The 16,856-nt window shown below is 37.5% G+C and overlaps 13 non-coding genes across 13 annotated transcripts; all 13 read right to left on the reverse strand.

Moving 5' to 3' along the window:
• Positions 1-2,201: 2,201 nt before the first annotated feature.
• Trnap-agg (transfer RNA proline (anticodon AGG)) lies at positions 2,202-2,273 on the reverse strand. Its single transcript has one exon. It is a non-coding gene; the product is annotated as a tRNA-Pro (tRNA).
• Positions 2,274-2,867: 594 nt separating this feature from the next.
• Trnap-agg (transfer RNA proline (anticodon AGG)) lies at positions 2,868-2,939 on the reverse strand. Its single transcript has one exon. It is a non-coding gene; the product is annotated as a tRNA-Pro (tRNA).
• A 593-nt stretch (positions 2,940-3,532) lies between these two features.
• Positions 3,533-3,605, reverse strand: Trnap-agg (transfer RNA proline (anticodon AGG)). The gene has a single exon. It is a non-coding gene; the product is annotated as a tRNA-Pro (tRNA).
• Positions 3,606-4,212: 607 nt separating this feature from the next.
• Positions 4,213-4,284, reverse strand: Trnap-agg (transfer RNA proline (anticodon AGG)). Its single transcript has one exon. It is a non-coding gene; the product is annotated as a tRNA-Pro (tRNA).
• Positions 4,285-4,878: 594 nt separating this feature from the next.
• On the reverse strand, positions 4,879-4,950 carry Trnap-agg (transfer RNA proline (anticodon AGG)). Its single transcript has one exon. It is a non-coding gene; the product is annotated as a tRNA-Pro (tRNA).
• Positions 4,951-5,543: 593 nt separating this feature from the next.
• Positions 5,544-5,616, reverse strand: Trnap-agg (transfer RNA proline (anticodon AGG)). The gene has a single exon. It is a non-coding gene; the product is annotated as a tRNA-Pro (tRNA).
• Positions 5,617-6,223: 607 nt separating this feature from the next.
• Positions 6,224-6,295, reverse strand: Trnap-agg (transfer RNA proline (anticodon AGG)). The gene has a single exon. It is a non-coding gene; the product is annotated as a tRNA-Pro (tRNA).
• Positions 6,296-6,889: 594 nt separating this feature from the next.
• On the reverse strand, positions 6,890-6,961 carry Trnap-agg (transfer RNA proline (anticodon AGG)). Its single transcript has one exon. It is a non-coding gene; the product is annotated as a tRNA-Pro (tRNA).
• A 606-nt stretch (positions 6,962-7,567) lies between these two features.
• Trnap-agg (transfer RNA proline (anticodon AGG)) lies at positions 7,568-7,639 on the reverse strand. Its single transcript has one exon. It is a non-coding gene; the product is annotated as a tRNA-Pro (tRNA).
• A 1,271-nt stretch (positions 7,640-8,910) lies between these two features.
• Trnap-agg (transfer RNA proline (anticodon AGG)) lies at positions 8,911-8,982 on the reverse strand. The gene has a single exon. It is a non-coding gene; the product is annotated as a tRNA-Pro (tRNA).
• A 5,982-nt stretch (positions 8,983-14,964) lies between these two features.
• Positions 14,965-15,036, reverse strand: Trnap-agg (transfer RNA proline (anticodon AGG)). The gene has a single exon. It is a non-coding gene; the product is annotated as a tRNA-Pro (tRNA).
• Positions 15,037-15,630: 594 nt separating this feature from the next.
• Positions 15,631-15,702, reverse strand: Trnap-agg (transfer RNA proline (anticodon AGG)). Its single transcript has one exon. It is a non-coding gene; the product is annotated as a tRNA-Pro (tRNA).
• A 602-nt stretch (positions 15,703-16,304) lies between these two features.
• Positions 16,305-16,376, reverse strand: Trnap-agg (transfer RNA proline (anticodon AGG)). Its single transcript has one exon. It is a non-coding gene; the product is annotated as a tRNA-Pro (tRNA).
• Positions 16,377-16,856: the final 480 nt, after the last annotated feature.

Below are 16,856 nucleotides of genomic sequence, written 5' to 3' on the forward strand. Positions count from 1 at the left end.
TAGCTTCATCGTGGGCAATGCATACAGACAAATCGGAGTGTAATGTTGATTTGTAAAAATGTAAAGTAACATTTTTGAAACGAATCCATAAAGCAACTCTGTCAAGAATTCATTTCGAGAATCGTCATTCCAGAGATAGTAAATGCTTCACCGAATCTTATGACACTTACCAATTATGTGTGATTTTTAGTTGGGCCTGTCCGGGAGTTGAACCAGGGACCTCTCTCACCCTAAGCGAGAATCATACCACTAGACCAACAGGCCATAGGAATCGGCTAAAACATTTATGCAACAGCTTGTACATGGTCTTACGTGAAATATCCATCACACAGAACTCAAAAAATGTGGTTTTTTCTTCAAAACATTCATAACATGAATGTTGGTTATTATTTCTTGAATTGTCAAGTCAACCATACAATCCAAGCCACGAAAAAGCTCAACCAAAATATTTTTCAGCAATTGTCAGTTGATTGGTTATTACCCTTTACAGTAGAACATAGTCTAATGCACAAATTTGCGATAAGCAACTGGGCCTGTGCGGGAGTTTAACCTGCGACATCTCGCACCAGAAGCGAGAATCATACTAATAGACCAACAGGCTAGGATATCATTGAAACCTCCGATTGTGTCATTATTTGCAGAGAGAATTACTGAATATTTGTAGGAAAGAGGTTACAAATAGCTTCCTCGTGGGCAATGCACACAGACAAATCAGAGTGTAAAGTTGATTTGTAAAATTGTAAAGTAACATTTTTGAAACGAATCCATAAAACAACTCTATCAAGAATCATCATTCCAGAGATAATAAATGCTTCACCGAAGCTTATGACACTTACCAATATGTGTGATTTGTAGTTGGGCCAGTCTGGGAGTTGAACCCGCGACCTCTATCACACTAAGATAGAATCAGGCCACTAGACCAACAGGCCATAGGAATCGTCTAAAACATTTATGCAACAGCTTGTACATGGTCTTACGTGAAATATCCATCACACAGAACTCAAAAAATGTTGTTTTTTTTTCAAAACATTCATAACATGAATGTTGGATATTATTTCTTGAATTGTCAAGTCAACCATACAATCCAAGCCACGAAAAAGCTCAACCAAAATATTTTTTAGCAATTGTCAGTTGATTGGTTGTTACCCTTTACAGTAGAATATAGTCTTATGCACAAATTTGCAATAAGCAATTGGGCCTGCGCGGGAGTTTATCCTGCGACATCTGGCACCAGAAGCGAGAATCATACTAATAGACCAACAGGCCAGGATATCATTGAAACCTCCGATTGTGTCATTATGTGCAGAGATGATTACTGAATATTTGTAAGAATTAGGTTACAAATAGCTTCCTCGTGGGCAATTCATACAGACAAATCGGAATTTAAAGTTGATTTGTAAAATTGTAAAGTAACATTTTTCAAACAAATCCATAAAACAACTCTGTCAAGAATCATCATTCCAGAGATAGTAAATGCTTCACCGAAGCTTATGACACTTACCAATTATGTATGATTGTTAGTTGAGCCTGTCCGGGAGTTGAAACCGGGACCTCTCACACCCTAAGCGAGAATCATGCCACAAGACCAACAGGCCATAGGAATCGTCTAAAATATTTAGGGAACAATTGTGCAAGGTCTTACGTGAAATATCCATCACATAGAACACGAAAAATGCTGGTTTTTTTTCAAAACATTCATAATATGAATGTTGGATATTATTTCTTGAATTGTCAAGACAACCATACAATCCAAGCCACGAAAAAGCTCAACCAAAATATTTTTCAGCAATTGTCAGTTGATTGGTTATTACCCTTTACAGTAGAATATAGCCTTATGCACAAATTTGCGATAAGCAATTGGGCCTGTGCGGGAGTTTAACCTGCGACATCTCGCACCTGAAGCGAGAATCATACTAATAGGCCAACAAGCCAGGATATCATTGAAACCTCCGATTGTGTAATTATGTGCAGAGAAGATTACTGAAAATTTGTAGGAAAGAGGTTACAAATAGCTTCCTCGTGGGCAATGCATACAGACAAATCGGAGTGTAATGTTGATTTGTAAAAATGTAAAGTAACATTTTTGAAACGAATCCATAAAGCAACTCTGTCAAGAATTCATTTCGAGAATCGTCATTCCAGAGATAGTAAATGCTTCACCGAATCTTATGACACTTACCAATTATGTGTGATTTTTAGTTGGGCCTGTCCGGGAGTTGAACCCGGGACCTCTCGCACCCTAAGCGAGAATCATACCACTAGACCAACAGGCCATATGAATCATCTAAAATATTTAGGGAACAACTTGTTTAAAGTCTTACGTGAAATATCCATCACACAGAACACAAAAAATGTTGTTTTTTCTTCAAAACATTCATAACATGAATGTTGGATATTATTTCTTGAATTGTCAAGTCAACCATACAATCCAAGCCACAAAAAAGCTCAACCAAAATATTTTTTAGCAATTGTCAGTTGATTGGTTATTACCCTTTACAATAGAATATAGTCTAATGCACAAATTTGCGATAATCAATTGGGCCTGTGCGGGAGTTTAACCTGCGACATCTCGCACCAGAAGCGAGAATCATACTAATAGACCAACAGGCCAGGATATCATTGAAACCTCCGATTGTGTCATTATGTGCAGAGAGGATTACTGAATATTTGTAGGAAAGAGGTTACAAACAGCTTCCTCGTGGGCAATGCATACAGAAAAATCAGAAAGTAAAGTTGATTTGTAAAATTGTAAAGTAAAATTTTTGAAACGAATCCATAAAACAACTCTGTCAAGAATCATCATTCCAGAGATAATAAATGATTCACCGAATCTTATGACACTTACCAATTATGTGTGATTTTTAGTTGGGCCTGTCCGGGAGTTGAACCCGGGACCTCTCGCACCCTAAGCGAGAATCATACCACTAGACCAACAGGCCATATGAATCATCTAAAATATTTAGGGAACAACTTGTTTAAAGTCTTACGTGAAATATCCATCACACAGAACACAAACAAAGTTGTTTTTTCTTCAAAACATTCATAACATGAATGTTGGATATTATTTCTTGAATTGTCAAGTCAACCATACAATCCAAGCCACGAAAAAGCTCAACCAAAATATTTTTTAGCAATTGTCAGTTGATTGGTTATTACCCTTTACAATAGAATATAGTCTAATGCACAAATTTGCGATAATCAATTGGGCCTGTGCGGGAGTTTAACCTGCAACATCTCGCACCAGAAGCGAGAATCATACTAATAGACCAACAGGCCCGGATATCATTAAAACCTCCGATTGTGTCATTATAAGGAGGGAGGATTACTGAATATTTGTAGGAAAGAGGTTACAAATAGCTTCCTCGTGGGCAATGCATACAGACAAATCGTAGTGTAATGTTGATTTGTGAAAATGTAAAGTAACATTTTTGAAACGAATCCATAAAGCAACTCTGTCAAGGATCATCATTCCAGAGATAATAAATGATTCACCGAATCTTATGACACTTACCAATTATGTGTGATTTTTAGTTGGGCCTGTCCGGGAGTTGAACCCGGGACCTCTCGCACCCTAAGCGAGAATCATACCACTAGACCAACAGGTCATACGAATCTTCTAAAATATTTAGGCAACAACTTGTTCATGGGCTTTCGTGAAATATCCATCACACAGAACACAAAAAATGTTGTTTTTTCTTCAAAACATTCATAACATGAATGTTGGATATTATTTCTTGAATTGTCAAGTCAACCATACAATCCAAGCCACGAAAAAGCTCAACCAAAATATTTTTTAGCAATTGTCAGTTGATTGGTTATTACCCTTTACAATAGAATATAGTCTAATGCACAGATTTGCGATAATCAATTGGGCCTGTGCGGGAGTTTAACCTACGACATCTCGCACCAGAAGCGAGAATCATACTAATAGACCAACAGGCCAGGATATCATTGAAACCTCCGATTGTGTAGTTATGTGCAGAGAAGATTACTGAATATTTGTAGGAAAGAGGTTACAAATAGCTTCCTCGTGGGCAATGCATACAGACAAATCGGAGTGTAATGTTGATTTGTGAAAATGTAAAGTAACATTTTTGAAACGAATCCATAAAGCAACTCTGTCAAGAATTCATTTCGAGAATCGTCATTCCAGAGATAGTAAATGCTTCACCGAATCTTATGACACTTACCAATTATGTGTGATTTTTAGTTGGGCCTGTCCGGGAGTTGAACCCGGGACCTCTCGCACCCTAAGCGAGAATCATACCACTAGACCAACAGGCCATATGAATCATCTAAAATATTTAGGGAACAACTTGTTTAAAGTCTTACGTGAAATATCCATCACACAGAACACAAAAAATGTTGTTTTTTCTTCAAAACATTCATAACATGAATGTTGGATATTATTTCTTGAATTGTCAAGTCAACCATACAATCCAAGCCACAAAAAAGCTCAACCAAAATATTTTTTAGCAATTGTCAGTTGATTGGTTATTACCCTTTACAATAGAATATAGTCTAATGCACAAATTTGCGATAATCAATTGGGCCTGTGCGGGAGTTTAACCTGCGACATCTCGCACCAGAAGCGAGAATCATACTAATAGACCAACAGGCCAGGATATCATTGAAACCTCCGATTGTGTCATTATGTGCAGAGAGGATTACTGAATATTTTTAGGAAAGAGGTTACAAACAGCTTCCTCGTGGGCAATGCATACAGAAAAATCAGAAAGTAAAGTTGATTTGTAAAATTGTAAAGTAAAATTTTTGAAACGAATCCATAAAACAACTCTGTCAAGAATCATCATTCCAGAGATAATAAATGATTCACCGAATCTTATGACACTTACCAATTATGTGTGATTTTTAGTTGGGCCTGTCCGGGAGTTGAACCCGGGACCTCTCGCACCCTAAGCGAGAATCATACCACTAGACCAACAGGCCATATGAATCATCTAAAATATTTAGGGAACAACTTGTTTAAAGTCTTACGTGAAATATCCATCACACAGAACACAAACAAAGTTGTTTTTTCTTCAAAACATTCATAACATGAATGTTGGATATTATTTCTTGAATTGTCAAGTCAACCATACAATCCAAGCCACGAAAAAGCTCAACCAAAATATTTTTTAGCAATTGTCAGTTGATTGGTTATTACCCTTTACAATAGAATATAGTCTAATGCACAAATTTGCGATAATCAATTGGGCCTGTGCGGGAGTTTAACCTGCAACATCTCGCACCAGAAGCGAGAATCATACTAATAGACCAACAGGCCCGGATATCATTAAAACCTCCGATTGTGTCATTATAAGGAGGGAGGATTACTGAATATTTGTAGGAAAGAGGTTACAAATAGCTTCCTCGTGGGCAATGCATACAGACAAATCGGAGTGTAATGTTGATTTGTGAAAATGTAAAGTAACATTTTTGAAACGAATCCATAAAGCAACTCTGTCAAGGATCATCATTCCAGAGATAATAAATGATTCACCGAATCTTATGACACTTACCAATTATGTGTGATTTTTAGTTGGGCCTGTCCGGGAGTTGAACCCGGGACCTCTCGCACCCTAAGCGAGAATCATACCACTAGACCAACAGGTCATACGAATCTTCTAAAATATTTAGGCAACAACTTGTTCATGGGCTTTCGTGAAATATCCATCACACAGAACACAAAAAATGTTGTTTTTTCTTCAAAACATTCATAACATGAATGTTGGATATTATTTCTTGAATTGTCAAGTCAACCATACAATCCAAGCCACGAAAAAGCTCAACCAAAATATTTTTTAGCAATTGTCAGTTGATTGGTTATTACCCTTTACAATAGAATATAGTCTAATGCACAGATTTGCGATAATCAATTGGGCCTGTGCGGGAGTTTAACCTACGACATCTCGCACCAGAAGCGAGAATCATACTAATAGACCAACAGGCCAGGATATCATTGAAACCTCCGATTGTGTAGTTATGTGCAGAGAAGATTACTGAATATTTGTAGGAAAGAGGTTACAAATAGCTTCCTCGTGGGCAATGCATACAGACAAATCGGAGTGTAATGTTGATTTGTGAAAATGTAAAGTAACATTTTTGAAACGAATCCATAAAGCAACTCTGTCAAGAATTCATTTCGAGAATCGTCATTCCAGAGATAGTAAATGCTTCACCGAATCTTATGACACTTACCAATTATGTGTGATATTTAGTTGGGCCTGTCCGGGAGTTGAACCCGGGACCTCTCGCACCCTAAGCGAGAATCTTACCACTAGAACAACAGACCATACAAATAATCTAAAATATTTAGGCAAGAACTTGTTCATGGTCTTACGTGAAATATCCATCACACAGAACACAAAAAATGTTGTTTTTTCTTCAAAATATTCATAACATGAATGTTGGATATTATTTCTTGAATTGTCAAGTCAACCATACAATCCAAGCCACGAAAAAGCTAAACCAAAGCAATTTTTAGCAATTGTCAGCTGATTGGTTATTACCCTTTACAGTAGAATATAATCTAATGCACAAATTTGCGATAATCAATTGGGCCTGTGCGGGAGTTTAACCTGCGACATCTCGCACCAGAAGCGAGAATCATACTAATAGACCAACAGGCCAGGATATCATTGAAACCTCCGTTTGTGTCATTATGTGCAGAGAGGATTACTGAATATTTGTAGGAAAGAGGTTACAAACAGCTTCCTCGTGGGCAATGCATACAGAAAAATCAGAGCGTAAAGTTGATTTGTAAAATTGTAAAGTAACATTTTTGAAACGAATCCATAAAACAACTCTGTCAAGAATCATCATTCCAGAGATAATAAATGATTCACCGAATCTTATGACACTTACCAATTATGTGTGATTTTTAGTTGGGCCTGTCCGGGAGTTGAACCCGGGACCTCTCGCAGCCTAAGCAAGAATCATGCCACTAGACCAACAGGCCATAGGAATCGTCTAAAATATTTAGGGAACAATTTTGCAAGGTCTTACGTGAAATATCCATCACACAGAACTCAAAAAATGTTGTTTTTTCTTCAAAACATTCATAATATGAATGTTGGATATTATTTCTTGAATTGTCAAGACAACAATACAATCCAAGCCACGAAAAATCTCAACCAAAATATTTTTCAGCAATTGTCAGTTGATTGGTTATTACCCTTTACAGTAGAATATAGCCTTATGCACAAATTTGCGATAAGCAATTGGGCCTGTGCGGGAGTTTAACCTGCGACTTCTCGCACCTGAAGCGAGAATCATACTAATAGGCCAACAGGCCAGGATTTCATTGAAACCTCCGATTGTGTCATTATTTGCAGAGAAGATTACTGAATATTTGTAGGAAAGAGGTTATAAATAATTTCCTCGTGGGCAATGCACACAGACAAATCAGTGTGTAAAGTTGATTTGTAAAATTGTAAAGTAACATTTTTGAAACGAATCCATAAAACAACTCATTCATGAATTCATTTCCAGAATCGTCATTACAGAGATAGTAAATGCTTCACCGAAGCTTATGACACTTACCAATTATGTGTGATTGTTAGTTGGGCCTGTCCGGGAGTTGAACCCGGGACCTCTCGCACCCTAAGCAAGAATCATGCCACTAGACCAACAGGCCATAGGAATCGTCTAAAATATTTAGGGAACAATTTTGCAAGGTCTTACGTGAAATATCCATCACACAGAACTCAAAAAATGTTGTTTTTTCTTCAAAACATTCATAATATGAATGTTGGATATTATTTCTTGAATTGTCAAGACAACAATACAATCCAAGCCACGAAAAATCTCAACCAAAATATTTTTCAGCAATTGTCAGTTGATTGGTTATTACCCTTTACAGTAGAATATAGCCTTATGCACAAATTTGCGATAAGCAATTGGGCCTGTGCGGGAGTTTAACCTGCGACTTCTCGCACCTGAAGCGAGAATCATACTAATAGGCCAACAGGCCAGGATATCATTGAAACCTCCGATTGTGTCATTATGTGCAGAGAGGATTACTGAATATTTGTAGGAAAGAGGTTACAACAGCTTCCTCGTGGGCAATGCATACAGAAAAATCAGAGCGTAAAGTTGATTTGTAAAATTGTAAAGTAACATTTTTGAAACGAATCCATAAAACAACTCTGTCAAGAATCGTCATTCCACAGATAGTAAATGCTTCACCGAATCTTATGACACTTACCAATTATGTGTGATATTTAGTTGGGCCTGTCCGGGAGTTGAACCCGGGACCTCTGGCACCCTAAGCGAGAATCATACCACTAGAACAACAGAACATTCGAATCATCTAAAATATTTAGGCAACAACTTGTTCATGGTCTTACGTGAAATATCCATCACACAGAACACAAAAAATGCTGGTTTTTTTTCAAAACCTTCATAATATGAATGTTGGATATTATTTCTTGAATTGTCAAGACAACCATACAATCCAAGCCACGAAAAAGCTCAACCAAAATATTTTTCAGCAATTGTCAGTTGATTGGTTATTACCCTTTACAGTAGAATATAGCCTTATGCACAAATTTGCGATAAGCAATTGGGCCTGTGCGGGAGTTTAACTTGCGACATCTCGCACCTGAAGCGAGAATCATACTAATAGGCCAACAGGCCAGGATATAATTGAAACCTCCGATTGTGTAATTATGTGCAGAGAAGATTACTGAAAATTTGTAGGAAAGAGGTTACAAATAGCTTCCTCGTGGGCAATGCATACAGACAAATCGGAGTGTAATGTTGATTTGTAAAAATGTAAAGTAACATTTTTGAAACGAATCCGTAAAGCAACTCTGTCAAGAATTCATTTCAAGAATCGTCATTCCAGAGATAGTAAATGCTTCACCGAATCTTATGACACTTACCAATTATGTGTGATTTTTAGTTGGGCCTGTCCGGGAGTTGAACCCGGGACCTCTCGCACCCTAAGCGAGAATCATACCACTAGACCAACAGGCCATACGAACCATCTAAAATATTTAGGGAACAACTTGTTTAAAGTCTTACGTGAAATATCCATCACACAGAACACAAAAAATGTTGTTTTTTCTTCAAAACATTCATAACATGAATGTTGGATATTATTTCTTGAATTGTCAAGTCAACCATACAATCCAAGCCACGAAAAAGCTCAACCAAAATATTTTTTAGCAATTGTCAGTTGATTGGTTATTACCCTTTACAATAGAATATAGTCTAATGCACAAATTTGCGATAATCAATTGGGCCTGTGCGGGAGTTTAACCTGCGACATCTCGCACCAGAAGCGAGAATAATACTAATAGACCAACAGGCTAGGATATCATTAAAACCTCCGATTGTGTCATTATAAGGAGGGAGGATTACTGAATATTTGTAGGAAAGAGGTTACAAATAGCTTCCTCGTGGGCAATGCATACAGACAAATCGGAGTGTAATGTTGATTTGTGAAAATGTAAAGTAACATTTTTGAAACGAATCCATAAAGCAACTCTGTCAAGAATCATCATTCCAGAGATAATAAATGCTTCACCGAAGCTTATGACACTTACGAATTATGGGTGATTTGTAGTTGGGCCAGTCCGGGAGTTGAATCCGGGACCTCTGGCACCCTAATAGACAATCATGTCACTATACCAACAGGCCATAGGAATCGTCTAAAATATTTACGGAACAACTTGTTCAAAGTCTTACGTGAAATATCCATCACACAGAACACAAAAAATGTTGCTTTTTCTTCAAAACATTCATAACATGTGTGTTGGATATTATTTCTTGAATTGACAAGACAACCATACAATCCAAGCCACGAAAAAGCTCAACCAAAATATTTTTCAGCAATTGTCAGTTGATTGGTTATTACCCTTTACAGTAGAACATAGTCTTATCCACAAATTTGCGATAAGCAATTGGACCTGTGCGGGAGTTTTACCTGCGACATCTCGTACCAGAAGCGAGAATCATATTAATAGACCAACAGACCAGAATATCATTGAAACCTCCGATTGTGTCATTATTTGCAGAGAGGATTACTGAATATTTGTAGGAAAGAGGTTACAAATAGCTTCCTCGTGGGCAATGCACACAGACAAATCAGAGTGTAAAGTTGATTTGTAAAATTGTAAAGTAACATTTTTGAAACGAATCCATAAAACAACTCTGTCAAGAATCATCATTCCAGAGATAGTAAATGCTTCACCGGAGCTTATGACACTTATCAATTATGTGTCATTTGCAGTTGGGTCTGTCCGGGAGTTGAACCCGGGACCTTTCGCACCCTAAGCAAGAATCATGCCACTAGACCAACAGGCCATAGGCATCTTCTAAAATATTTAGGCAACATATTGTTCATGGTCTTACGTGAAATATCCATCACACAGATCACAAAGATTTTTGTTTTTCTTCAAAACATTCATAATATGAATGTTGGATATTATTTCTTGAATTGTCAAGACAACCATACAATCCAAGGCACGAAAAAGCTCAACCAAAATATTTTTCAGCAATTGTCCGTTGATTGGTTATTACCCTTTACAGTAAAATATAGCCTTATGCACAAATTTGCGATAAGCAATTGGGCCTGTGCTTGAGTTTAGCCTGCCACATCTTGCACCAGAAACGAGAATCATACTAATAGGCCAACAGGCCAGGATATCATTGAAACCTCCGATTGTGTCATTATATGGAGGGAGGATTACTGAATATTTGTAGGAAAGAGGTTACAAATAGCTTCCTGGTGGGCAATGCATACAGACAAATCGGAGTGTAATGTTGATTTGTAAAAATGTAAAGTAACATTTTTGAAACGAATCCATAAAGCAACTCTGTCAAGAATTCATTTCGAGAATCGTCATTCCAGAGATAGTAAATGTTTCACCGAATCTTATGACACTTACCAATTATGTGTGATTTTTAGTTGGGCCTGTCCGGGAGTTGAACCCGGGACCTCTATCACCCTAAGAGAGAATCAGGCCACTAGACCAACGGGCCATAGGAATCGTCTAAAACATTTATGCAACAGCTTGTACATGGTCTTACGTGAAATATCCATCACACAGAACTCAAAAAATGTTGTTTTTCGACAAAACATTCATAACATGAATGTTGGATATTATTTCTTGAATTGTCAAGTCAACCATACAATCCAAGCCACGAAAAAGCTCAACCAAAATATTTTTTAGCAATTGTCAGTTGATTGGTTATTACCCTTTACAGTAGAATAAAGTCTTATGCACAAATTTGCGATAAGCAATTGGGCCTGCGCGGGAGTTTATCCTGCGACATCTCGCGCAAGAAGCGAGAATCATACTAATAGACCAACAGGCCAGGATATCATTGAAACCTCCGATTGTGTCATTATGTGCAGAGATGATTACTGAATATTTGTAAGAATTAGGTTACAAATAGCTTCCTCGTGGGCAATGCATACAGACAAATCGGAGTGTAAAGTTGATTTTTAAAATTGTAAAGTAACATTTTTCAAACAAATCCATAAAACAACTCTGTCAAGAATCATCATTCCAGAGATAGTAAATGGTTCACCGAAGCTTATGACACTTACCAATTATGTGTGATTTGTATTTGGGCCTGTCCGGGAGATGAACCCGGGACCTCTATCACGCTAAGAGAGAATCAGGCCACTAGACCAACAGGCCATAGGAATCGTCTAAAGCATTTTTGCAACAGCTTGTACATGATCTTACGTGAAATATCCATCACACAGAACACAAAAAATGCTGTTTTTTCTGCAAAACATTCATAACATGAATGTTGGATATTATTTTTTGAATTGTCAAGACAACCATACAGTTCAAGCCACGAAAAAGCTCAACCAAAATATTTTTCAGCAATTGTCAGTTGATTGGTTATTACCCTTTACAGTAGAGCATAGTCTTATGCACAAATTTGCCATAAGCAATTGGGCCTGTGCGGGAGTTTAACCTTCGACATCTCGCACCAGAAGCGAGAATCATATTAATAGACCAACAGGCCAGGAAATCATTGAAACCACCGATTGTGTAATTATGTGCAGAGAAGATTACTGAATATTTGTAGGAAAGAGGTTACAAATAGCTTCCTGGTGGGCAATGCACATAGACAAATCGGAGTGTAAAATTGATTTGTAAAATTGTAAAGTAACATTTTTGAAACGAATCCAAAATACAACTCTGTCAAGAATTCATATCCAGAATCGTCATTCCATAGGTAGTAAATGATTCACCGAAGCTTATTACACTTACCAATTATGTGTGATTTGTATTTGGGCCTGTCCGGGAGTTGAACCCGGGACCTCTATCACGCTAAGAGAGAATCAGGCCACTAGACCAACAGGCCATCGGAATCGTCTAAAGCATTTATGCAACAGCTTGTACATGATCTTACGTGAAATATCCATCACACAGAACACAAAAAAGCTGTTTTTTCTTCAAAACATTCATAACATGAATGTTGGATATTATTTCTTGAATTGTCAAGAGAACCATACAATCCAAGCTACGAAAAAGCTCAACCAAAATATTTTTCAGCAATTGTCAGTTGATTGGTTATTACCCTTTACAGTAGAGCATAGTCTTATGCACAAATTTGCGATAAGCAATTGGGCCTGTGCGGGAGTTTAACCTGCGACATCTCGCACCAGAAAGGAGAATCATATTAATAGACCAACATGCCAGGATATCATTGAAACCTCCGATTGTGTAATTGTGTGCAGAGAAGATTACTGAATATTTGTAGGAAAGAGGTTACAAATAGCTTCCTGGTGGGCAATGCACATAGACAAATCGGAGTGTAAAATTGATTTGTAAAATTGTAAAGTAACATTTTTGAAACGAATCCAAAATGCAACTCTGTCAAGAATTCATATCCAGAATCGTCATTCCATAGGTAGTAAATGATTCACCGAAGCTTATTACACTTACAAATTATGTGTGATTTGTATTTGGGCCTGTCCGGGAGTTGAACCCGGGACCTCTATCACGCTAAGAAAGAATCAGGCCACTAGACCAACAGGCCATCGGAATCGTCTAAAGCATTTATGCAACAGCTTGTACATGATCTTACGTGAAATATCCATCACACAGAACACAAAAAAGCTGTTTTTTCTTCAAAACATTCATAACATGAATGTTGGATATTATTTCTTGAATTGTCAAGAGAACCATACAATCCAAGCTACGAAAAAGCTCAACCAAAATATTTTTCAGCAATTGTCAGTTGATTGGTTATTACCCTTTACAGTAGAGCATAGTCTTATGCACAAATTTGCGATAAGCAATTGGGCCTGTGCGGGAGTTTAACCTGCGACATCTCGCACCAGAAAGGAGAATCATATTAATAGACCAACATGCCAGGATATCATTGAAACCTCCGATTGTGTAATTGTGTGCAGAGAAGATTACTGAATATTTGTAGGAAAGAGGTTACAAATAGCTTCCTGGTGGGCAATGCACATAGACAAATCGGAGTGTAAAATTGATTTGTAAAATTGTAAAGTAACATTTTTGAAACGAATCCAAAATGCAACTCTGTCAAGAATTCATATCCAGAATCGTCATTCCATAGGTAGTAAATGATTCACCGAAGCTTATTACACTTACAAATTATGTGTGATTTGTATTTGGGCCTGTCCGGGAGTTGAACCCGGGACCTCTATCACGCTAAGAAAGAATCAGGCCACTAGACCAACAGGCCATCGGAATCGTCTAAAGCATTTATGCAACAGCTTGTACATGATCTTACGTGAAATATCCATCACACAGAACACAAAAAAGCTGTTTTTTCTTCAAAAGATTCATAACATGAATGTTGGATATTATTTCTTGAATTGTCAAGACAACCATACAATCCAAGCTACGAAAAAGCTCAACCAAAATATTTTTCAGCAATTATCAGTTGATTGTTTATTACCCTTTACAGTAGAGCATAGTCTTATGCACAAATTTGCGATAAGCAATTGGGCCTGTGCGGGAGTTTAACCTGCGACATCTCGCACCAGAAGCAAGAATCATATTAATAGACCAACAGGCCAGGATATTATTGAAACCTCTGATTGTGTAATTATGTGCAGAGAAGATTACTGAATATTTGTAGGAAAGAAGTTACAAATAGCTTCCTGGTGGGCAATGCACATAGACAAATCGGAGTGTAAAATTGATTTGTAAAATTGTAAAGTAACATTTTTGAAACGAATCCAAAATACAACTCTGTCAAGAATTCATATCCAGAATCGTCATTCCAGAGGTAGTAAATGATTCACCGAAGCTTATTACACTTACCAATTATGTGTGATTTGTATTTGGGCCTGTCCGGGAGTTGAACCCGGGACCTCTATCACGCTAAGAGAGAATCAGGCCACTAGACCAACAGGCCATAGGAATCGTCTAAAACATGTATGCAACACCTTGTACATGATCTTACGTGAAATATCCATCACACAGAACACAAAAAATGCTGTTTTTTCTTCAAAACATTCATAACATGAATGTTGGATATTATTTCTTGAATTGTCAAGACAACCATACAATCCAAGCCACGAAAAAGCTCAACATAAATACTTTTCAGCAATTGTCAGTTGATTGGTTATTACCCTTTAGAGTAGAATATAGCCTTATGCACAAATTTGCGATAAGCAATTGCGCCTGTGCGGGAGTTTAACCTGCGACATCTCGCACCAGAAGCGAGAATCATACTAATAGACCAACAGGCCTGGATATCATTGAAACCTCCGATTGTGTCATTATGTGCAGAGATGATTACTGAATATTTGTAATAATTAGGTTACAAATAGCTTCCTCGTGGGCAATGCATACAGACAAATCGGAGTGTAAAGTTGATTTGTAAAATTGTAAAGTAACACTTTTCAAACAAATCCATAAAACAAGTCTGTCAAGAATCATCATTCCAGAGATAGTAAATGCTTCACCGAAGCTTATGACACTTACCAAATATGTGTGATTGTTAGTTGGGCCTGTGCGGGAGTTGAACCCGGGACCTCTCGCACCCTAAACGAGAATCATGCCACTAGACCAACAGGCCATAGGAATCGTCTAAAAAATTTATGCAACAGCTTGTATATGATCTTACGTGAAATATCCATCACACAAAACACAAAAAATGCTGTTTTTTCTTCAAAACATTCATAACATGAATGTTGGATATTATTTCTTGAATTGTCAAGACAACCATACAATCCAAGCCACGAAAAAGCTCAACCAAAATACTTTTCAGCAATTGTCAGTTGATTGGTTATTACCCTTTACAGTAGAATATAGCCTTATGCACAAATTTGCGATAAGCAATTGCGCCTGTGCGGGAGTTTAACCTGCGACATCTCGCACCAGAAGCGAGAATCATACTAATAGACCAACAGGCCAGGATATCATTGAAACCTCCGATTGTGTCATTATGTGCAGAGATGATTACTGAATATTTGTAAGAATTAGGTTACAAATAGCTTCCTCGTGGGCAATGCATACAGACAAATCGGAGTGTAAAGTTGATTTGTAAAATTGTAAAGTAACACTTTTCAAACAAATCCATAAAACAAGTCTGTCAAGAATCATCATTCCAGAGATAGTAAATGCTTCACCGAAGCTTATGACACTTACCAAATATGTGTGATTGTTAGTTGGGCCTGTCCGGGAGTTGAACCCGGGACCTCTCGCACCCTAAACGGGAATCATGCCACTAGACCAACAGGCCATAGGAATCGTCTAAAACATGTATGCAACACCTTGTACATGATCTTACGTGAAATATCCATCACACAGAACACAAAAAATGCTGTTTTTTCTTCAAAACATTCATAACATGAATGTTGGATATTATTTCTTGAATTGTCAAGACAACCATACAATCCAAGCCACGAAAAAGCTCAACATAAATACTTTTCAGCAATTGTCAGTTGATTGGTTATTACCCTTTAGAGTAGAATATAGCCTTATGCACAAATTTGCGATAAGCAATTGCGCCTGTGCGGGAGTTTAACCTGCGACATCTCGCACCAGAAGCGAGAATCATACTAATAGACCAACAGGCCTGGATATCATTGAAACCTCCGATTGTGTCATTATGTGCAGAGATGATTACTGAATATTTGTAATAATTAGGTTACAAATAGCTTCCTCGTGGGCAATGCATACAGACAAATCGGAGTGTAAAGTTGATTTGTAAAATTGTAAAGTAACACTTTTCAAACAAATCCATAAAACAAGTCTGTCAAGAATCATCATTTCATCATTCCAGAGATAGTAAATGCTTCACCGAAGCTTATGACACTTACCAAATATGTGTGATTGTTAGTTGGGCCTGTGCGGGAGTTGAACCCGGGACCTCTCGCACCCTAAACGAGAATCATGCCACTAGACCAACAGGCCATAGGAATCGTCTAAAAAATTTATGCAACAGCTTGTATATGATCTTACGTGAAATATCCATCACACAAAACACAAAAAATGCTGTTTTTTCTTCAAAACATTCATAACATGAATGTTGGATATTATTTCTTGAATTGTCAAGACAACCATACAATCCAAGCCACGAAAAAGCTCAACCAAAATACTTTTCAGCAATTGTCAGTTGATTGGTTATTACCCTTTACAGTAGAATATAGCCTTATGCACAAATTTGCGATAAGCAATTGCGCCTGTGCGGGAGTTTAACCTGCGACATCTCGCACCAGAAGCGAGAATCATACTAATAGACCAACAGGCCAGGATATCATTGAAACCTCCGATTGTGTCATTATGTGCAGAGATGATTACTGAATATTTGTAAGAATTAGGTTACAAATAGCTTCCTCGTGGGCAATGCATACAGACAAATCGGAGTGTAAAGTTGATTTGTAAAATTGTAAA

This window comes from Hydractinia symbiolongicarpus, chromosome 7 (assembly GCF_029227915.1).
Source record: "Hydractinia symbiolongicarpus strain clone_291-10 chromosome 7, HSymV2.1, whole genome shotgun sequence".
Taxonomy (NCBI): Eukaryota; Metazoa; Cnidaria; class Hydrozoa; order Anthoathecata; family Hydractiniidae; genus Hydractinia; species Hydractinia symbiolongicarpus.